The 12,103-nt window shown below is 45.3% G+C and overlaps 1 protein-coding gene across 1 annotated transcript in view; it reads left to right on the forward strand.

Annotated features, from left to right (window-relative positions):
* CNTN5 (contactin 5) overlaps nt 1-12,103 on the forward strand; it is a 1,460,727-nt gene that overhangs the window by 558,527 nt on the left and 890,097 nt on the right. Inside the window, 1 exon segment of the mRNA XM_033947995.1 lies at nt 2,089-2,161. The gene's annotated coding sequence lies outside the window, so the exon portion shown is untranslated.

The following is a 12,103-nucleotide window of genomic DNA, read 5'->3' on the forward strand; positions in this document are numbered from 1 at the left end:
ATAAGCAATCTCCTGCGGTCCATGACAAACCCAGAAATTCAATGCTGGCACCATATCTGGTAACCAGCATTGAATTTCCGGTCTATTTTTGGCTGGTTGAGACTTTGCCCACTAGTCCAATATTCAATGGCTTGCCAGCTAAGTCTCAACGGCCAATTATAGCCCACCTTTTTAGGCGACTCTGGTGAACTTAACCAGCAAATTGATGAATTTTGTCACTGGCTGACTATGGTCCTGTGACATAGCCAGTTATCAGCCAATCCACTAAGCTGGATATTCAGCAGGAGATAGACATATCTTTCCTGCTGAATATCATGGGATAGCTAGCTATGTGCTATTTAGCTGGCCAGAAGTCACTTCTGGCCTGTTAAACAGTGCTGAATATCGACCTCTAAGAATTGATTGCAGTATATAAAGCGATATCTTAATGCTGGGAGTCCCACAGCCTGGGCTAAGGGACTAATAGCATCAGCAAAGGGTGCACTCAACACCACCTATTTTACTCTTTGGGGATAACAGTGTAGCAGCAATCACGGAGGTGGATAGAGGTAGTGGGTAGGGCAGAGAGTTACCGGTAGCTAGGGATTAGGAAGGAGAGGTTGTAGTAATAGTAATAGATGTGATAATAGTGACAAGAATGGGAATTGGATAGGAGAGGGATTGATCAGGAGAATAAGGAGAGGGGAATTCAAAGGAATAATATTGGGGATTTGATGGGTTTCTGGGCATTTGGTGTTGTGAGGGGGAGGTTGTTGGTAGGAGGGTAATGAGTGGATAAAATCCTCCTTCCCAATTGGGTGCTATGTGGGGTGTTTTGTGTTTTTGGTTTTTTTTTTTCTTTGTGTTCTTTGAAGTATTTCCGGGGTATAATATTTTTTTTTTGCGGCTGTTGGGATCGAAATGGGTGGGGTTGGGCAGTTGCAGCTTTGGCTGGGCGCATGAGGTTGGTCCTGGACCTTTAAATGGGGTTAGAATGGCTAGTTCACAGGCAACACCGCCATGAGTGATGGCACGGCCCGCTGTTATTGCGGGTCCCGCCGATGTTATTTTGCAGTATAATAAATTTTAATATTTAAAGGAGCAAGGTTTATCACTGACTAGCTCTACTGGATTGGGGGAAGCCACATTGAAGTGTTATTGTTATAATGGTGTTATTAACGGCAAGTTTCATCTTAATTTTGTTGGCATCAATTGAGACAATAAAGCTGTGGCCAAAACAGTGTGCCAGTGATGGCGAGGAGTGGCCTAGTGTAGAGCTGCCGCCTCTGCATCCAGAGGTTTGGGGATCAAATCCCAGCACTGCTCCCTGTGACCCTGGGCAAGATACTCAATGCTCCATTGCCCTAGGTATAAAATAAATACCTATATATATGCAGAGGCATAAGCGAAGGTGAAAGGTGCCCCTCCCCCATCCCGACCTCCATATGCTCCTACCTCGCTCCCTCCTGCTGTGCGCACGCTGCTTCCCTTCTCCCACACCTCGGCAATGTTCCTGTCGCGAGCAGCAATCCCGCCAAGCTGCTGTCATGCCAGCATCGGCTCTTCCTCTGACATTATTTTCTAGGTGCGGGTCAAGGAAGTTATGTCAGAGGAAGAACCGGTGCTGGCACAACAGCAGCTTTGGGGTTGATGCTGGTGCCAGAAATGTTACAGAGGTATGGGGGGGGGGGGGGAGAAGGAGGGAGAAGGGAAACAGCGTACATGTGCAGCAGTGGGGGAGCGGAGAGTAGGATGGGTGCCTGCGCAGTCACAAGATGGTGCCCCATCCCCCCATTCCTATGCCACTGTATATATGTAAACTGCTTTGAATGTGTAACTACAAAAAGGCAATATACAAGTCCCATCTCCCCTCCCCCCTTGCCTCAATAATAATTTGAATGAAGAATGTTAATTTAAGCCTGGCTTGGATATAGCGAGATACTTTTGCTCAGAGAGCTAACACCAAACCCAACCTAAATATACTTCTCAATGCTACTTAAGTCATAGGCATAGACTTCATTTCTCTGTGCTGATGTATTTTAATAGGGTTACTTAATTTTTTCATGGACAACTCTAATAAACATTCTTCTTTATTTTTATTTCTTGTAGGTTGAGCACAAAATATTATCTAAATTAAGGATTAATTTCATGTTTCTTGACGTCACCTGGGATATTCCTTATAGTAAGTACTATGCATATTTCTATACTGTTATTTTATGTCAAGCATTAACCTTCCACCCCACCCCGCACCCCTTTTACAAAACCGTACTGCGTTTTTTAGGGTCGGCCATGGCCGTAAATGCTCCGATGCTCATAGGAATTCTATGAGTGTCGGAGCTGTTACCACCGCGGCCGGTGCTAAAAACCGCGCTACGGTTTTGTAAATGGGAAAGGTGGGGGTTAACTGTACTAGAGAATGACACGGTGACGGTTTACCCGCGGCCACCGCATTTAAGCCGCGGGTCACCGCCGAAAACGGGGAAGAAAACTAGCAGTCGCTGCGGTGACGGGGACAAGGCCATTCACCGACCGCGGAAACGGTGAACAGGTTTGTCCCCGCGGGCCAATGTACCCCCTTCTAGGAACCGCTATTTCACCGTGCTCCTCATTTGTCATTTCAACCCTTCCTGCCAATCGCAGCAGAAGGGTACCCAACCCCTCCTGCCGGTCCTCCCAATGGCCTCCCCTAAGATCGCCGGCAGGAGGGTACCCAACCCCTCCTGCTGGATCCCCCCCCAACGAACCCTCCCACCCCGGAACCCCCTTAGTCTTACTTTTCAAGTTGGACTGGACAGCTCCTCGCTCGTCTGGCCAGCAGGCCTGCCTCCGTCCAAATGAGGCGGGCCCGCCCCTCCCCCCCCCTCCCCTGCCTCCCAATGGCCTCCCCTAAGATCGCCGGCAGGAGGGTACCCAACCCCTCCTGCTGGACCCCCCCCCCAACGAACCCTCCCACCCCGGAACCCCCTTAGTCTTACTTTTCAAGTTGGACCGGACAGCTCCTCGCTCGTCTGGCCAGCAGGCCTGCCTCCGTCCAAATGAGGCGGGCCCGCCCCTCCCCTCCCCTGCCTAACCCACAGGATCCTAGGGCCTGATTGGCCCAAGCACCTAAGGCCCCTCCTATAGCGGGAGTGGCTTTAGGTGCCTAGACCAATCAGGCCCTAGGATCCTGTGGGTTGGGCAGGGTAGGGGCGGGCCCGCCTCATTTGGACGGAGGCAGGCCTGCTGGCCAGACGAGCGAGGAGCTGTCCGGTCCAACTTTGAAAGTAAGACTAAGGGGGTTCCGGGGTGGGAGGGTGCGTTGGGGGGGGGTCCAGCAGGAGGGGTTGGGTACCCTCCTGCCGGCGATCTTAGGGGAGGCCATTGGGAGGCAGGGGAGGGGAGGGGAGGCAGGGGAGGGGAGGGGAGGGGCGGGCCCGCCTCATTTGGACGGAGGCAGGCCTGCTGGCCAGACGAGCGAGGAGCTGTCCGGTCCAACTTGAAAAGTAAGACTAAGGGGGTTCCGGGGTGGGAGGGTTCGTTGGGGGGGGTCCAGCAGGAGGGGTTGGGTACCCTCCTGCCGGCGATCTTAGGGGAGGCCATTGGGAGGACCGGCAGGAGGGGTTGGGTACCCTTCTGCTGCGATTGTCGGGAGGGCCGTTGGGGGGGTCTACAGGAGGGGTTGGGTGCCCTCCTGCCGTGATCGCTGGGGGGAGGGGAGACTTGCAGCCGTAGCCGCGGTCACTATGCTAATCACGGCAGCATTTAAAGTACATGTCGTGTTTGTTTTTGCATTGCTAGCCCCAGGGGTGGTGGAAGATTAGTGATTGAAAAACTGTATGAAAAATAACTATTTTAAATTTAGTGATCAAAATGTGTCAGTTTTGAGAATTTTTATTAATTAATTTTTTCTCTGCGTGTTTTGTTTTTGTATAGTTATTAACTAATATTTAACTAAGTTTTAAAGTTTTAAAGTTTTAAAGAATGTTTCCTTTATACGTAAATAAAGAAAAGTGAATGGGATTGCAGTGGCGGTGACGGGGCGGTGAATGGGGTGGCAGTGGCGGTGACGGGGCGGTGAAGAGGATGGTGAGACGGGGACGGGGCGGTGACGGGGTTGGTGAGACGGGGACGGGGCGGTGACGGGGATGGTGAGACGGGGACGGGGCGGTGACGGGGACCAATTTTTTCACCGTGTCATTCTCTAAACTGTACTTCACTTGGACAATCTGTCTTAAAGGGCCCTTATACTAAAAGGTGTTCAAATTTGGGCTTGGCGCATCTTAACACGAGACTTTTAACAAAACATGTTTCTTTACTTGCAGGCCAGTGGGTGTGTCTGAGTGCGGCAGGCATTACACAGTATCCTACAATGTTCTTATTAGTTGTGTGTGTAGGTTGCGACCTCGCCCATGCATTCCCCCTTGCAGTTGCATTCTGTGACACTTCTGCTCTATCTGTGGCGCGTGTGCCTAGCTATATAATTGCCTTTTACCTGTGTACGAATGGAAGGATCTACTTCCATTTCAGAAACAAAAGAGCGACTGGCTATAATTATAGACCAAATCGGCAAAAATGAAATAAACCACAGCAAATACTAGATATTCAAAAAATAGATTTATATAATATCAAAGAAGTGCTAAATTGAAAAAAAAGGATCTCAGAAATCCACACCAGAAATCATGCGATCTCTCATGGCTTAATTGTAGATGGGGGTTTTGTTCATCAATCCAAAAATCCTTCCACAATAGCATGATTGCATACTCATTTAACAATCTTTTTGAATTTAAATTTAATCTTACTTATAAATATTTTTTATTTACTATATCTTTTTATACCCCATGGAATTCATGCAAATCACTTAAAATATTATCTTAAAGTGCAATCACTTATTCTATGATAGCTGAAAACATCAATGAGTGCCTGATATTTAAACAGAACACTTATCTTAGTCGTAGCAGTTAGCGCACGCGTTGATTTAGCATGCACTAAATCCGCGCTAAAATGCTTAGCACGCCTTTGTAAAAGAGGGCTTAAATCTATCAAGACTTATATGATTCCAAGTCTCTATCATAGATTCATTTTGGCAACATCAGCCTTAATGCGCATATGTAGCTTAAAAAGGCACAGAACCAGAGTGGAATTGTCCCAATCAGAAAGGTGAGCACTAAAAAAGTGTCCTTCAACTCATCTGATAAACAGAAATGCCTTTATTCATCCAAAATCACGTATATGCATCCAATGACTCAACGACCCGACATGAACGTTTCGGCCTAACCGGCATGCCTCAGGAGTCTTATGAGTCTTCACCAGGTGTATTAGAAAACCATATAGTGAACAAAAGCTCAGAAACGGGTGTTCTCCTTAGACGTCTAAGGAGAACACCCGTTTCTGAGTACCGAGAGAACACCGGATCATCTTGTGCCAGCTCCCCGGTTGGCTCCAGCTGTGGCATCGGCGTTGATGCAGTAGTCATGCTTAGAGGGCGTGTGCATTTTTGTACACTATATGGTTTTCTAATGCACCTGGTGAAGACTCATAAGACTCCTGAGGCAGGCCGGTTAGGCCGAAACGTTCATGTCGGGTTGTTGAGTCATTGGATGCATATACGTGATTTTGGATGAATAAAGGCATTTCTGTTTATCAGATGAGTTGAAGGACACTTTTTTAGTGCTCACCTTTCTGATTGGGACAATTCCACTCTGGTTCTGTGCTTTTGAGTTTGTGTTTTTGTTTCCCCTGTTTCATTTTGTGGCTTAAAAATGCACAGCAACCATTCATGACCCTTTGAAGAAGCTGATGTTGGCGGCAAAACGGTTCCCGTCAGGCTGATTATTTATCATCTATTTTTACAATTCGTTTTGCTTCTATATTTTGCACAAAATAAAAAGAAAATCATATTAAAAGAGAATTTTTGAAATATATACAATATAGTAGGAGAGGTTTTTCAGGATCTATGATAGAGACTTGGAACCATATATAAGTCTTGATAAATTTAACGGCTGAGTACATCCAGCAGCTTTCTGAGATCCTCTTCCTCTCCAATTAGGTTTTGACTATATTGTGTGATATTGTGAGATATTGGGGTAACTTTGGTCTCCTTTTACAAAGGTGTGTTAGGGCCTTAACTCGCGGATTAGCGCATGCTAAAATGCTGCGCGCGCTAGCCGTTGTCACCTCCTCTTGAGCAGGTGGTAGTTTTTCAGGTAACGCACGCTAATCCAGTGCGTGCGCTAAAAACGCTAGCGCAGCTTTGTAAAAGGAGCCCTTAGGCACCCTTTAGAGAATCCGGCTCTAACTATGACTATTTATTTATTTGGATTTGTTAACCGCCTTTATGAAGAGATTCAGCAGGTATAATTCAACATAAAACTTACAATTTTGTTAACGCCATAACAGTAGCAAAAAGACCAAATATAAATACAGTGGTACCTTGGATTACGAGCATAATCCTTTGCAGGAGCATGCTCGTAATCCAAAATGCTCGTTTATCAAAGCGAGTTTCCCCATAGGAAATAATGGAAACTTGCTTTGATGCGTTCCCCCCCCCCCCGAGAACCGGCATTGCTCCCCTCGAAGACCCCCCCTGCGATCAGGCACCCCCCCCTGCGATCCGGCACCCCTCCTGCCTCGAACCGGCACCCCCCGCCATGATCTGACCCCCCCCGCCACGATTGGGCACCCCCCCCCCGCCATGATTGGGCACCCCCCTGACACGATCCGACATCCCCCCCGACACAATTGGGCACCCCCCCGCCGTTTCTTACCCTCATCTGGGCACTCTTGATCGGCCTACTCGTCTGCTGGGCCTTGAGCATCTGAGCATGCTCAAGGCCTGCGAGTTCACGAGATAAGTGAGGGAGATAAGTGAGGAAAGATATTGGGGGACTACAGAATGAATGCACTTGTAAATCAGTAAGATAAGTTTGAACTGTATTCAGAAATGGATGGGGAGCCAATGAAGTGACTCGAGGAAAGGGGTAATGTGAGCATGGTGGCTCTCGAGGAATATGAGTCATGCATCAGCATTTTGAATGGATTCAAGGGGAGAGATGGTTGAGCGGAAGACCTGAGAGAAGTACGTTACAGTAAACGATGAGAGCATGGATAAGGGCTTTGGCAGTGTGCTCGGAGAGGTCAGATTTTGGTAATATTATAGAGGATGAAGCGACAGCTTTTAGCGGTTTGTTTGATCTGAGCATAGAAAGAAAGAGGGGTTTCAAAGATTATCCCGACATGAGCTGACAAGACGGGGAGAAGTGATATCCACAGAAATAGAGAACAACAACATTTCATGCTACCAATCCCAGAGCAAGCAATAGCTTCCCCCCATGTTTAACTATTCTTTGAGTGAAAAAAAAAATTCATCCTATTTTTTTTTTTAAAGGTATGTCCATGCAATTTCATTGAGTGTCCCCTAGTCTTTGTTCTTTGTTGAAAGTGTAAAACTGGATGGGATTGTTTCATCCTTGCTCATATGCAGCAAGGAAATTCCAAGATTCACATGCTCCTAATGCTGGACCCAATATTAGCTAACGACAGTGTGAAAGGCAAAAACAAACTTCTTATCCTATATTCAAAGTGATTTCAGCAGGAGGGAGAGAGCTTTTGACTCAACCATTAATAATCAGTGGCACAACCAGGCAGTATATTTGAGTATCACCTCTGACTGGCCATGTTGAAGTGAGCAGGTCACGAGCTATACAAGGGGTAGAGTTGGGGAGGAGCCCACAATTATGCAGTTGCTGACACCCACATATCTAACAAGGTAAATTTAGAAGTCATGGCAGCCATTTTGATGGGCTACCCGCTAAGGGCAGGAGCGAGTGAGGTATGCTCCTGTGCCTACTGGATCACTGGTTTAGTTAGATGACATCACCAGGATTGACCCACGCTCATCAGAGACTCATCCAGTAGGCATATGGATTAAAGTTGTGCAGTTCACTGGCTTTGCTGAATGTGAGCCTTTGGGACAGTCAGGGAACTCTAAGTACTTTCTCTTCATCTTAATTAATCTTACTTATTGCATTTCTTCTGTTTATACTGTAAACCGCTTAGAACCTCACGGTACAGCGGTATATAAGAAATAAAATTATTATTATTATTATTATTCTCTCTTAGCTGAAACTTCTTTAATTGCTTTCAGGTGACTAGTTATCCTCAATCATCTTCTCAGATCCAATCACTTTACATTTATACTCCATGAGGCATTTTTCAAATGTGTCTTCACTTTTTTACAGCTTAGAACACTTGAAGGCTTTCAGGGTGCTCTTTTGAACTGTAAGCTCAAGTTCTTCCTGATCTTCCCTACCCTATCTTGAGATCCTGCTAGAGATGAACGCTATAAATTCAATGATAGATTACATCGTTTGTTTCAAGTTTCTAACTAAAATATCTTAAGAAGATAAGAGTACCTACAATCCATGTGGTTTGAAAAGATTTAGCTCTCCCTCAAAAAAAAAAAAAATCTATATGGGGCTCATAAAACTTTAAAACATAAAATAACCTGCCTAAGTCAGCACTTTGACGTCCTAATAGACAGGTTGTCCAAGTGCCGATAATCAAACCAACTTTCTGGATGTGTAGCGGGACTTCTTATGCCTCTGAATGTCAATGTGCACCCAGAGCTGAAAGGGATGTACCTAGAGGAGTGATCAGAGTAGTGGGATGTGGGCCGACTTAGGCTTAGATGTCCTGCAGGGATAACTGAATGATTTACTAGACATCTTGGATGAAACTTAGACGTTGTGAGTTAGATGATGTAAAAACAGGTATAAGTGCCAAAGAGGTATCCAAAGTGACCAAATAACCACTGCAGAGACAAAGTAAAGACTACCACACACTCCCCCCTTGTTCACTGACCCCCCTCACACACCCACAAAGATCAGATTTAAAAAGTACATACCTGTCTCTAGAACATCAGCACCTGGTATAGGAAAGCCTAGTAGAGCTGCACACAGGTGTCTCAAATAGCATGGGGGGTGGGCTAGTGAACCATAGAGATGAGTAGCAAGTCCCATAATCCCATCTAATCACTACATTTATGGTGGAACATGTGAGTCCTCCGAAACCTCTTCTGCCATATAGGTGCCACCTGCGGCCATAAGGGCTATTGGGGTTGTAGACAGGTGGGTTAGAGGGGGTGTTTGGTGGCTCACCATAACCTATAAAGGAGTTCTGGTGAGATATTTATCTGTCACCCTTTTTGTGAAGTTCATGTCTGGGTGGCCAGTCCATTACAAGATTAGAACATAAGAATAGCCTTACTGGGTCAGACCAATAGTCCATCAAGCCCAGTAGCCCATTCTCACGGTGGCCAATCTAGGTCCCTAGTAACTAGCAATATTCCATGCTACCGATCCAGGGCAAGCAGTGGCTTCCCCCATGTCTTTCTCAATAACAGACTAAGGACTTTTCCTCCAGGAACTTGTCCAAACCTTTCTTAAAACCAGCTACGCTATCTGCTTTACCACAACCTCTGGCAACGCGTTCCAGAGCTTAACTATTCTCTGAGTGAAAAAAATTTCTTCCTATTGGTTTAAAAATATTTCCCTGTAACTTCATCAAGTGTCCCCTAGCCTTTGTAATTTTTGACGGAGTGAAAAATCGATCCACTTGTACTCGCTCTACTCCACTCAGCATTTTGTAGACTTAAATCATATCTCCCCTGAGCCTTCTCTTTTCCAAGCTGAAGAGCCATAACCATTTTAGTCTTTCCTCATACAGGAGGAGTTCCATTCTCTTTATCATCTTTGTCGCTCTTCTTTGAACCTTTTCTAGCACCACTATATCTTTTTTGAGATAAAGAGACCAGAATTGAACCCAATTATGAGGTCGCACCATAGAGTGATACAGGGGCATTATAACATTCTTAGTCCTGTTAACCATCCCTTTTTAAATAATTCTTAGCATCTTGCTTTTTTGGCTTCCACTACATATTGCGCAGAAGGTTTCATCGTATTGTCTACAATGATACCCAAATCCTTTTCTTGGGTGCTAATCCCAATGGTCTTGTTCTGGGCATTTGGGACTTGAACAATATTTTAGTTGAAAACGTAGTATAAAGATAAACGTCCTGGCTGTTTGGGTGACCCAATGGCCTGGACATCCACTGCCAACTTTGAGCGTCTAACGCCATACATCCATATCAGATTTTGATGTATATTTTGATTATGCCCCTCCACGTATTTAAGCTATATAGAATTAGAGTTTGACATGCCCAAGTACTATATGGCAAGACACTTACCTGTTAAGGACTAAATAATTTTTAAGATTATAATACAAAGCCATAATGGCCACAAAGCTCTTCAGTTGCCATGTCACCACCTCCACCTTGGGAAGGATTGAGAAAAAGTAGTGTAGGTAGGAAAATTTGCTGATTTCTCTGCCTGGTTGCCTACCTATAATGTCAAGACTGCTGCTTCTGTAAGAACTCCATTTTGCAGCTTAAACTCTCCTGCATTCTGGTCGTTGCCAGGAAAGATTAAAGCAAGCATTCTGCTACAGGCATGTGACACGCACTGTTATGTGTTTCCCCCAGTGGAGGTAGGTCTTCCAATTTGTTTTTCTGCAATAACATCCTCAATTAATGCTGGCTATCATGCAATTAGTTATTATTATGTTGCTTGTAGCATTTTGTCCATATTAATGAGGGGCGCTATTTAATGCTTAATAGGACAACTTGTACTAAGAGATAATAAGGTGATTCATAACATTGTTCTGTCATCAAGTCATTATCATATGCATAAGTTAGCATTAGTCCAAGAGTGTGAATGGTAATTTAATGCAGGTTATTATGGCAATTCTATAACGGGGCACCTCAATTTATGTGTTAGGAAGTAGAAATCTCTTTTCCTTTAGAAGAGATCTGTAATGAAGTAGATATATTCAGCCCATGGTGGTCAGCAGTTGTTGTTTTTCTAAGTGGCATTAAGTAGCATTTAAGTGGTAAGTGAGTCCACTCTGAAGTTACCTGGGAATCAGATGATATTCAGACCAGTGCCCAGTTATCTCAGTAGATAACACCCCTCCCCCCCCTTTTTTTTTTTTTTTTTACAAAGCTGTGTTAGCGGCAGCCACTGTGGTAACTGCCCCAAAGCCCTTAGAGATTGAAAGGGCATTGGAACTATTGCTAGCACAACTTTGTAAAAAAAATGTGTGTGTGTGTGTGTGTGTGGGGGGGGGGGGTTAGGCATTTTTGCTAGTGTGCAGAATATTGCCGCTAACTGCTTACGTTCCTGCTCCCCTCAAGCTCTGCCTCTGAACCTCCCTTGGCACTAACCAGACAGTACTGCAATAGTCAGAGGCAATATTCAGTAGCACTACCCGCTTAAGTGTTGAAGAACATTGTCAAATGTCCAATTGTATTGTTTTGCTGTTTGTATCATAATAAAATCAATAAAGTTTTGAACTAAAAAAAAAAAAAAAAGAGCGTTTAATGTATATGACCTCTTGAATATCAGGCCCCTGCTTTTTTAATGAAATAATAGCATATACCATCTTACTTTACAGCTTTAAAGTGTTTGAGAGTGAACTTAATATTGTTTTTAATTTAACATGTTTTAGTAGGAGGGAGTTTTTTTGACCGATGATTATAATTAGCCTGTAAGTGGTCAAATCAGTTGTTATCTAGACCCTGGGGACCGGAATCTGTATAGAACGCCTGGTCTCAGAAGCCGACGGGCGTCCTATAAAGAATCGCGCCTAAGCCCACCTAAAATGAACCCAATTATCTAACCAACGTCCATGTTACAGACACTGGTTAGAGAACTGGGTTTCCGCTGAGCTTATTGCGACAAGGGATCTCCGTGCCACGATATGTTTAGCGGCAACCAGTCCCCACCCCCCATGAAGACGACTGGCAGGAGTGATGCCCAATCCCTCCTGCCGGAACCCTCTCCCCCAAACGATCACAGCAGGAGGGATGCCCAGTCCCTCCTGCCCGGAACCCCACCCCCAAACAAACATGACAGGAGGGATGCCCAGTCCCTTCTAGCCAGCATCCCCCCGGATGAACGCACGTGGCAGGAGGGATGCCCAGTCCCTCCTGCCTGGCACCCGTTCCCTAACGAACCCCTTAATGCACCACTGGGTAGAATCAGGCCTTTTGTATCTGTATTATTGCATGTTAATATGAACACACTTTAGA

This window comes from Geotrypetes seraphini, chromosome 6 (genome assembly GCF_902459505.1).
Source record: "Geotrypetes seraphini chromosome 6, aGeoSer1.1, whole genome shotgun sequence".
Lineage (NCBI taxonomy): Eukaryota > Metazoa > Chordata > Amphibia > Gymnophiona > Dermophiidae > Geotrypetes > Geotrypetes seraphini.